Source organism: Motacilla alba, chromosome 9 (assembly GCF_015832195.1).
Source record: "Motacilla alba alba isolate MOTALB_02 chromosome 9, Motacilla_alba_V1.0_pri, whole genome shotgun sequence".
In the NCBI taxonomy this organism is placed as follows: domain Eukaryota; kingdom Metazoa; phylum Chordata; class Aves; order Passeriformes; family Motacillidae; genus Motacilla; species Motacilla alba.
Window position 1 is genome coordinate 20,978,873 of NC_052024.1, and position 9,617 is coordinate 20,988,489.

General features: G+C 45.8%; 1 protein-coding gene across 1 annotated transcript in view; it reads right to left on the reverse strand.

The window, feature by feature from the left end:
- Window positions 1-6,456, reverse strand: part of FNDC3B (fibronectin type III domain containing 3B) — a 186,252-nt gene extending 179,796 nt beyond the window's left edge. Inside the window, exon 1 of the mRNA XM_038146346.1 lies at window positions 6,251-6,456. The gene's annotated coding sequence lies outside the window, so the exon portion shown is untranslated. The remainder of the gene's footprint in view (window positions 1-6,250) is intronic.
- Between the last annotated feature and the right edge of the window lie 3,161 nt (window positions 6,457-9,617).

Genomic DNA, 9,617 nt, shown 5'->3' on the forward strand with positions numbered 1-9,617 from the left:
AGAAACCTCACTGCATGGCTAAGATCATCTTTAACAGCTTTGCAACCAACAGAACATAAATAATACTGAGAGATAATGAGAAGAAAAACCCTACTGTAGTATCAGGAATCACAGGTGGCTAATGAATGTGTTAAAGAAAGGATGGGCAAGTGGGACACTGCAAAAAGCAGACCTTGGAAAAAAAAAAAAAAAACCAAAAACCCTCACTAAAGCAGAAGCCAATTCCATAAAAATCCAGAGTAAGAAACAGTTGTTTTCTTTCATTTGCTTTTCTTTGAGCTGCCACAGCTTCTAACACTTTCCAGCATTCGAAAATAAAGACTTGTTGCTCTGTCGTCCCCAAGGCAGGCTTTGAAAACCAATTTCCTAGTTAACCTGCCAAAGCAGAAGATGTGATAGCAGCTGAACATCCCTCTGCCCTGCTCCAGGGATGACTCAGTGGAAATCAGCCCTCAAGAAACGTGTTGCCATCCTTCAGACAATGCAACCAAATAGGAACAAATTCTTCACCCTAAAAGTCGTGCCTCCCAAGGTAGCCACAGTTCAACAGAGGACTGTATAACAATACAGGACTGTATAATAGAGGATCACTAAAACGTTTGGGGGGAAATCTACAACTTATTTTTAACCCCTCTTTTCAATTTTAATACAGTTAATAAAAAAAAAAAAATCTATCTCCTAACAAGACTGTAAAATCATTCCTCAAATCTTTAGAGTAGTACAAAAGAACAGGACATTAGTGTGTTCTAAGCAAAGTGAAGTAAGAACTGGTAAAAACAAGACCAACATTATAACAGTTCAAGCCAAACACAGCCCTCAAAGTCAAACACCAGTTACCATCTGCTACAAGAACAGAACACACACAAGCACATATGCAACTAGGTCTCAAACTTGCATCCAGTTCAAATAGATCTAGAAGAATCAGGTACATGGTATATTACAATCTGACTTGCCTTGTCACAAAAGGAGGAGCTTTTCCCACTTCAACATAAGCCATTATTCCTGATACTTTCATGTCATAGGAAAGACAAAATACTGAGTCCCCCAGTAAAGCAACACCCTTGATGGAGTCAGTGAAGCCAAAGCTGCGTCTTGGCTTTTCAAATTCACCATTTCCATCAGTACTTACAGACAAAAAAAAACTCCACTCTTTGGGCATTACAGACCCCAAAATATTCCACAAGCTCTGCAGTTTTCACTGGGTCTCTTCTGCTCTGTCAATTCATTCTAATGAAGTGATTCTTCTGGTTGCCATAAATTTGCTAGTAACAAGACACTGAAGGCAATTTTTTCCCTTCTGTGAGTTGACATCACGAGTCCACAAAAAACACAGGCTGACCAGAAGGAAACCTACCCAGTGCTCTCATTATCCACAAATGCTTTCATCCTTTTTTCTCTGCTGCATTATTCCACATCAATAAATAAATGAGGAGCAGAGCAATACGTAGCACTGAGTAACATACCTGGATCAGTTCAAGTGTCTGCAAGCATAAAGTCACTTTTGTTACCTGAATTGTCATTGAGTAGGGACATACTTCAATAACAAAGGCAGGTTATAAAGTGGAATGAATTCTTTCAGCTAACTAACCATACACTAAAGGAAAATGGTAAGGTCATCCTGAAACAAATCAGGACAACTCTCTACTCCCACGCTGCTTCTGCTATCAAGGTCCAAAATAATCACTCCATCTTACTTCACTACAGTTCTGGGTTTGACTAAAGAATTGTGAAGAAATCTTTGGGGGAAAAGATAATATGGGGATATAGGTTATAAACACTGGCATTTTATTAGTGGGGGAGTGGAAAATGGGGAGCAATCATGTAAAATTGACACAGCTGCACAGAGGCCCAGAAAACCCACAAACTAAGAGCAGATTGGTTTTGCTACTTCAGATTTATAGCATGGGGAAATCTGTCCACAACATCCCAAGCATCTCTGAGGGTGGCAAGGGTCATCCAAAATTGTTGTTTATTGAAGTTTTTATTAACCTCTTGAAAGGAATTTCTCTCTCTCTCTCCAAAGCATTCCATATGAAGCATTCCTGGAAGCATGAAGTAGATGTTTAAATACATGTATACACACATTCTATTATTAGAGTCCTTTGCAAGGACCTAATAATAGAGAAATCCATAATTACGTATAATGCAATGATAAGAGACCAGGATGTAAAGCATGTTTTAAGGTATTTGCATTGCTGCCACAGAATTGCAATACACTAACTCAACACAGAAAAATCAGACAGGCTTATCACCTTCATCTCCAGAGTGTTTGCTCTCAGTTTTTCTAAATCTAAAAAATAACAAGATAAACAAAAACACAACAGCAGAAACTCCTCTCCTGAATCCATCTTGCCATTGCACGGAGTATCTTAAAGAATGAGGAGCAGATGCCAGAACAAGCAAATGCCACATATCTGTATTAGCTGTAGTTTCATCCTCTCAAAAAAAAGAAACTATAAAATATGTATTTCATTACTTAGGAATTGTTTACTGCTTCATATTACAAAACTAACACTATACATAGCTGCAGTTTACTAAGCACAATATCCACACAACAATTTTTAGTATATCACCATTATAAACTGTCACCATTAGAAAAACAAATAGAGAGCGTTTCTTATGCTGTTGGCTTTTTTGTCTGTTATCTGCTAACACCACAATTTACTTGTAAACGAAGGATTCCTCAGATGGAACGCAGAAAGCATGTCACTGGAGAAGCCCTACATTTTAACTTCTAAGCTCAAGGAAACCCATCCTTTTCCCAGTTAAAAGCACCACAAAGATTTGCTCCAAGCTGCACGACCTGGGACCTCCAGGGAATACTCCTGCTCAAGAACAGACTTTAACACGGACGACGTCTTTCTTGTGTACTTGCTCAACAGCACTGTCATTTTTCATCCAGAGCAAAGCACAGATTTAACATCCACAGCAGCATTTCTGAAAGGCAACTCATCTCTCCAACACTGTTGCAAATTCCACAATAAATCACATTTAATTAGCTTGTGCTTTTTTCTTTTTTTTCTCCTGACTGTCTGGAACCCAACAGCGAGCAGGCTTCCAACTTTAATTTTGCAAAGAGGTGCTTAGAATAAACTGATAAAAACGCCAACCACCACGTCCCCGCTGGAAGCTGTTAGGAGTTATCTGCTCGCTGACACACCAACATTCCTGCCTGTAGATGGCTTTTCACCGCTGTGTATCCAGCGGCTCCTATTTCCACTGCCTTGTTTGAAGAACTTCCCTCTTCCCACATACCTTCCATCTCCAGGGACAGATCACACAGGGACACTAAACCTTGGCCGTAAACAATACGAGTTTTGATACTGCTGTTTCCAAAGGATCCTCCACCACTCAGCAGTGCAGAGACAATCACTGAGGCACAAATCCTCTGGGCAACGCTTGAGAAACTTTGCCTCACCAGTATTTTGCACAGCTGAGATTTACACAGGGCTCTGCTGGCTTCTTCTGCTATTTATTTTATTTGCTGTGCACCAAAGGCTACTGCAAACAAATGGAATTTCGATAACTTGTGGCATGTTGCTCAAAACAATTCCACTGACACTATTTCCAGACTTTAAACCCAACAGCCACATCCTCAGTGGAGTGACAGGATGCTCTCCCAGTGTGTCCCAAACTGCCACTCCAAGTGCTCCAAAGAGGTCACTCCATCTTCCCCCATGTCTTTTCTCTGGAGGGAAGTGGCAGACTACAGTGAAGAAAAAAGCACTGTGGAGAGTAATTTGTTTGATTCAGGTGTGTTTAGGCTCTGGGCCTTGTATTTAATTACATGTACTTAGCAGGCATTTACCCTCATGCTACAAATATTTATTCATACTGTAAATGTTGGTTCTGACAACCTACATTTTTGAGGGAAAAAGTCAATTATACTTATTAGAAAGCTCATGAATACAACCACACACATGCAGAAGTTTGCTGCATGGTTTGTATATATTTTCACAGATTTATGAACTGCAGAAGTTAGACTGCCCTTAACTGCTTCTCTTTCTCAGAGAACATAAAGGAAACTATAAAGTGAGGAGAAAAAAACCCAAATTCTCTGCTAAGAAAGAGCTATGATGGAGAAAACTTCTTTTAGTTCCCTAAATACTACACGTAGGAAAAAAAGTGCCAGGATAAACACATTTCAGATTGGAAGTTACAAACTTTTCTGAGACTAAAGATGAAATACTTGCAGTATGGAGTTACAGCTCTGAGCTTCTTGGCTATAGCAGAATATCAGCTTATTTTGGCTGCTAGCTACCTTCACTTCTTATCCTTTGGCCAACTATAGGCTAACAGTATGAAAAAACCCTCTCATTGCTGTCCCAGCAGCGACCTCAAACCCAAACCAGATGAGTCCCAAAGGCACAAAATTTTAGAAAATAAAAAAAAAAAAGAAGTAAAATATATCACCCTCCACACAGACTCATCTCTGAGCTACATTATAAGCATAAAGTAGCTAAAAGATACTGAACTGGGTAGAACAATACATGATACTTCTGGGGCAGGAGACGTTTCTGCCACAGCAGGGTCCCAATACAGCCACAAATCACAACTGCTTTGAAATTAACGAGAGGGAACCACAGAAGTGCTGAAGATTAAGAGAAAAGTACTAACAGACCGCTTCTGTGCGAGACCCGAAATGACCCCGGGAATTTGGCCAAGAATCATTTTCTTACTGGTAGCACCGGCAGCGTATTCTGCGACTGCTGAGAAAGACACACGGGCCATAGGTGAACCGAGCAAGAGGAGCAAGATGCTTCCACTCAGGAGGCAGCCCTTGGCCATTCCTGAGGTTTATGGAAGCGATGCCTTTATCTGGATTGCCAGCCAAGCACACATTGTGTCATCCGTGTCCAGACCAGCCTCTCCCCATCAGAACAAAGCGCAGACCCAGACCAGTACAGGCACTGCCAGGCCTGGCACTCCCAAACTCTTTTAAGCAAGCTCTGCTGCAAAAAAAAAAAAAAAAAAAAAAAAAAAAAAAAGGTTGAGAAATAGTGTTCTACGCTTAAAAATCTGTGGAAGTTTGAAATGCCATTACCCAGCACATTGTTAAACTCGAGTCAGACTGGTTTGGCACCTTTCAGGAACGTACTGTGTTCTGCAGGGTAAGCGGTTAAGGGATACAGCAGCTGTGGCTAGGGCACAGGTAACTGGGATATGTGAATCCTGTTCTCACAGACCCAGCACGGAGTTCGAACAGCAAATCAAAAAGATAATCCAAAATAAAAAACGCCAACAAGGAACTCTAATCTCTCCATATCTCAGGGATCCCCCCACCCCGAGATGGGGTACACTACCCCTTTAAGACCAGTACTTTAATACACTCAAAGGACACAAAGAAATGCAAATGAAATACAAAATTACAAATATGGAGAGAGGCAGGCTTGCCCCGCGCCTTCTATTCTACAAATATAGATGGGATAAATGGTTCGTTACATTTAACTCCAAGCCGCACTACCTCCGCCAAAACCTTATTTAAATAGAACATTTCTGAGAACCGAGAAGGGGGGGATGCAGCTGTGGTCTTAACCTAAGAGAGGTTAAGCTTTTAAAAAGGGTTGTTCTTTTTTACTCCGTCTGCTGGTCGCATGCCATTTTAAAAAGGTGTCTGGCAAGCAAAAATAAAAAGTTTCCAGGGCTTTCCTTCCCCAAGCCGCCTCTGCCAGGAGCCCGGCGGGGAGGACGGGGCCAAGAGAAGACGGTCGCGCCTTTCTCCAGCTTTTTCTCCAACATGCCCTCTGGATCCCGACGTTCTGGAGGCGAAGGAGCCCCCGGTTCCTCCACCTGCCCGCAGCCCCGGCCGGGCAGGGGGCTGCGGAGCGGGGCGCGGCTCGGGGGGTGCCCCGCACACGCCCGCGGTGCCCGCGGCCCCCGCCGGCACCGACCGCTCCCGCACTTCTCCTCCGGGAGCCGCAGCGGGCGGGCAGGGCGGTGGCGATGACAGCGGCCGGGCCGGCCGCCCCCAGGGACAGCCGGGCGGTGCTGGAGCGCCCGTCCCGCCGCCAGCCCCGAGCGCGGCCGCTCCCGCCCGCCCGCCGGGCGCTCCCCGCGGCGGAGGGAGCCGGCGGGGCGGGCACAGAAACTTTCCACCGAGTGCGGCCGCGTCCCGCCGCCGAACAAAAGAGCCGGGACCCGGAGAGGCGCCGCGGGGTGGGGGACGCGGCTGCCCGGCGCTCGGAGCGCAGCGGAGCCGCGGGGCTCCCCGCCCGGCACCCGTTTCCCCGCAGCGCCGCCGCGTCCTTACCTGCGGGAGGGCGGTGCGGGGCGGCGAGTCCCGGTTAGCTGGAGCGAGTGCCGGGAGGGCTCGGCGGGGATTCCGCCATGTCAGTGATGTCGGCACCACATGGGGCCCCGGCCGGCCCACGCTACCGCGCACTCTGGAGTAGCGGCTCCCGCCGAAAAGGCGGCCGAGGCGGGCGTGGGACGCCGGCCAGCCCCGCTGCCGCCCCGCCCCGCGCCGCCGGGGCGGGTGCTCCGTGAGGGGCGGGCAGGAGGCGGGCACGGCGCCCTGCGCCCCGACCCGCTCCGGTTCCCGTTCCGCCTCGTCCGTGATCCGCTCGTCGTTACTTAGAATCGCGGAATAATAGAATTAGAGAATCGTCACGGTTGAAGATGAGCCAGTCCAGCCGCCCAGGCGGCAGCACCGCTATAAGCCCTGAACCGCATCGCCCAGTGCCAGGTCCAGACGCCTCTTAAACACCTCCAGGGACAGTGACTCCACCACCATCCGTTTCAATGCCAGACCACCCTAAAAGTAAAACATTTGTTTCTAATGTCTAATCTGAAACTCCCCTATCTGAGCTTAAGGCTGTTTTCCTCTCACTGCAGGTGCGGGAGAAAAGAGCATCCCCTAGCTGGCTACAATCTCCTTTCAGGGACTTGTAGAGAGGGATGAGCTCTCACCTGATCCTCTCCCTCTCCATATTAAACAAGTCGTCCCCCAGCTGTTCTTCATAAGATATGTTTTGTAGACTCTTCACCTACTGCTAAATATCACCCCTGGAGCACACATCACCCACCAAGCCTCCCCTGTCCACCCAGCCCTAGCAGGGGTGTGTGGTTGTGATGGATGTTAGAAAGTTGTCACCAAAATGCCATTTCTGACAGGTAGCCCTTTGCCCAAGCAGTTCTAGGCTGGGGTCAGTGCATGTCCCCATCCGTGTCCTCCCCTTGGTGCCTGCTGCAGGTTGCTGCAAAGGCAAGGCCTGTGCTCCCATCAGCGTGGTCATTCCTACATTCCCATCAGCTGGGAGCAAGGAGGAAAAGCTCTAGGCAGTGTTTTCAGGGCTCAAGAAATGCTCTGACTTATGAAATTATGCAGCCCTAAAGAAGAAAAGTTTATCCCCTGGCTCCGGAAGAGAGCCCCAAGGAGGGGCCACGGTGGTCATTCACCTCTCAGCACTGCATCCAAGCCATGGGGGAATCATGACTGGAGCTTTAATCTGGTTACAGGAAAAGCTTAAAATAGGACTTGGCCTTACCCCCACCACAGATCACAGCCGTGCTATGAAGGGTCTTTTGATTTAGCCGTGGTCCTTGGGGAAGCCAACCTTCCTCTGCAGGAGCTCATCGCCCACACGTCCTGCGCTCTGCCTTCTCTCCATCACTGTATTCTTCAGTGTTACTTTTCCCAACAACTTTTATCAATGATTGATCCACTTTATCCACCAGAGCAAGGTTTCCTTTCAAAAACTGGAAAACCCTCTGGAGTCTGAGGCAGCCCAGGTGAATTTTCTTCAGCTTCCATTAAAATATCAACACAAACATTTTTCCTGTAGGACTCCTTGATGTTCTGGTTCTTGCTGAAACACACACTAAAGAAAAATCAGTTTGGCATCAAGGCTGAGTAAAAGCATCATGGCCAAATAGGCTGGGTTTGGGGCTTTTTTGTACATGACTAAAACCCAGAAAAATGAAAATAAAGTTATCTGAAATAGATAATTCCTACAAAAATAACAAATAGGCAATTTTCCCATGGGAAAGATTTTTCAATGTGCAATGGTCAGCCAGCACTAAGTATTGTTTGTCGTTAATTGCAAAAACTTTTGTAATGCATAAAATCTAAAAGTAGAAAAATGTTTTGTTTTATTATTGACCCAAAACATGCAAAATTTTGATGGTTCTGGATAGAGTTACAGACCAGATGAGATTAATTATACATTGGGATTGTAAAGACTACTTGGTCTCATAGACAGTTTTGGGGGGGGGGGGGGGGGGGAGAAGAGAGAGAGAGAAGGGACAGTGAAGGCATTGGTTTAGAAGGAAAAAAATCACTGAGATGAGTTGGAAAATGATGGGAAAAGAGATAAAATTTAAATTGAAAAGTAAACAAACTCAAACCTGGAAAAAGCAAAATGAAGAGAAATAAAGAAGAGGAAAGAAATGGAACCATAGGGCTGATTTGTAGCTTTTCTGTCTATCTAAAAGTCTGGTTCATATCTGGAAAGTCAGAACAGGGTCCTCAGGCATGGGGACATTTTCAGCCTCACCTGAAACTGCAGAAGGGCAGACTCACAAAAACTAGAGCAAGGTCAGCCTGGACCTGGAGCAAATGTTGCCTTTTCCTTGGAGCTCCTTCTGTTCATCCCCTTGGCCCTGATGAACTGGAAGAGCAGATGGTTAACAGCAACAATAAAGTGATTCGATGGAGCCTGGGCATGCCTCAGGAACTGAGGGACAGAGCAGGGGAGAGTGAAGCAAAGATTGCTTTCCATCTACATTGCTTATGTAGAGAGTTCCTACATAAATAACGGATAAAACTATTGCTTTAACAGCTTACTCCCTGAGCCAGCTCATCTAGGAAGAGCATTAATCAGACCAAGAGGAAATGTCTCTTGCCACGGAAGAAGGAAAAGGATTAGGTTAAGTGATGACACAGCAGGGACAGACAAGTCACACTGGAGAAAATGACTGACCTAAACTATCATCCAAATAAATACAGACCAAAGTTATGAACTATTTTTTTCTGTTTTGATGAGTCTGGGTTTTTTTTCAATAGCATGCATATTTATCTTTTATCACTGTGAGATCTGTCTGTTTATTCAGGAAGCGAGTGGCAATAGCGCGTCTTTTCCATCTCTCATCCCTCATTGCTGTTGCAGAGGAGCAGGATGAAGGGACTGAGCTCTGTCCTTTGGTCTTTCTGTTGGATTCTTGTCCCCATGACAGTCACTCTGAAGCCACAGATGCAGCAGAACCCCCAACTCCTTTCAGGCTGGAATTGTTTAGCCATCACAGTAACAATTTTGGCACTGTTGACTGAGGCTGGATCCAAACCAGTTCCATCCAAATCCTGTATTCTGCCATCATCTCCATCAGCCATTCCCTCCTATTCGGTGGCAAAACCCAAAGAGAGGCCCATGGCTCCGTACAATTGGGCTGTGGCCTTGGAGGTCAGACATCACTGCCAAGGCTGTGAAGACAGTCTTTATTCTCTCAGGATACTTCCCCTCACATTTCTGATGGGATTTGAGTTAAACTGTTACTATTCCCACAAGCAGAATCTTCTGTATTCTGGAGGGCAGGCAGGCAGAGATCTTGGCATCAATGCTGTTTGACAGCATACAGAGCATGCTTTGATTGATTTATTTGCTGACTACTCTGTTGGTTTT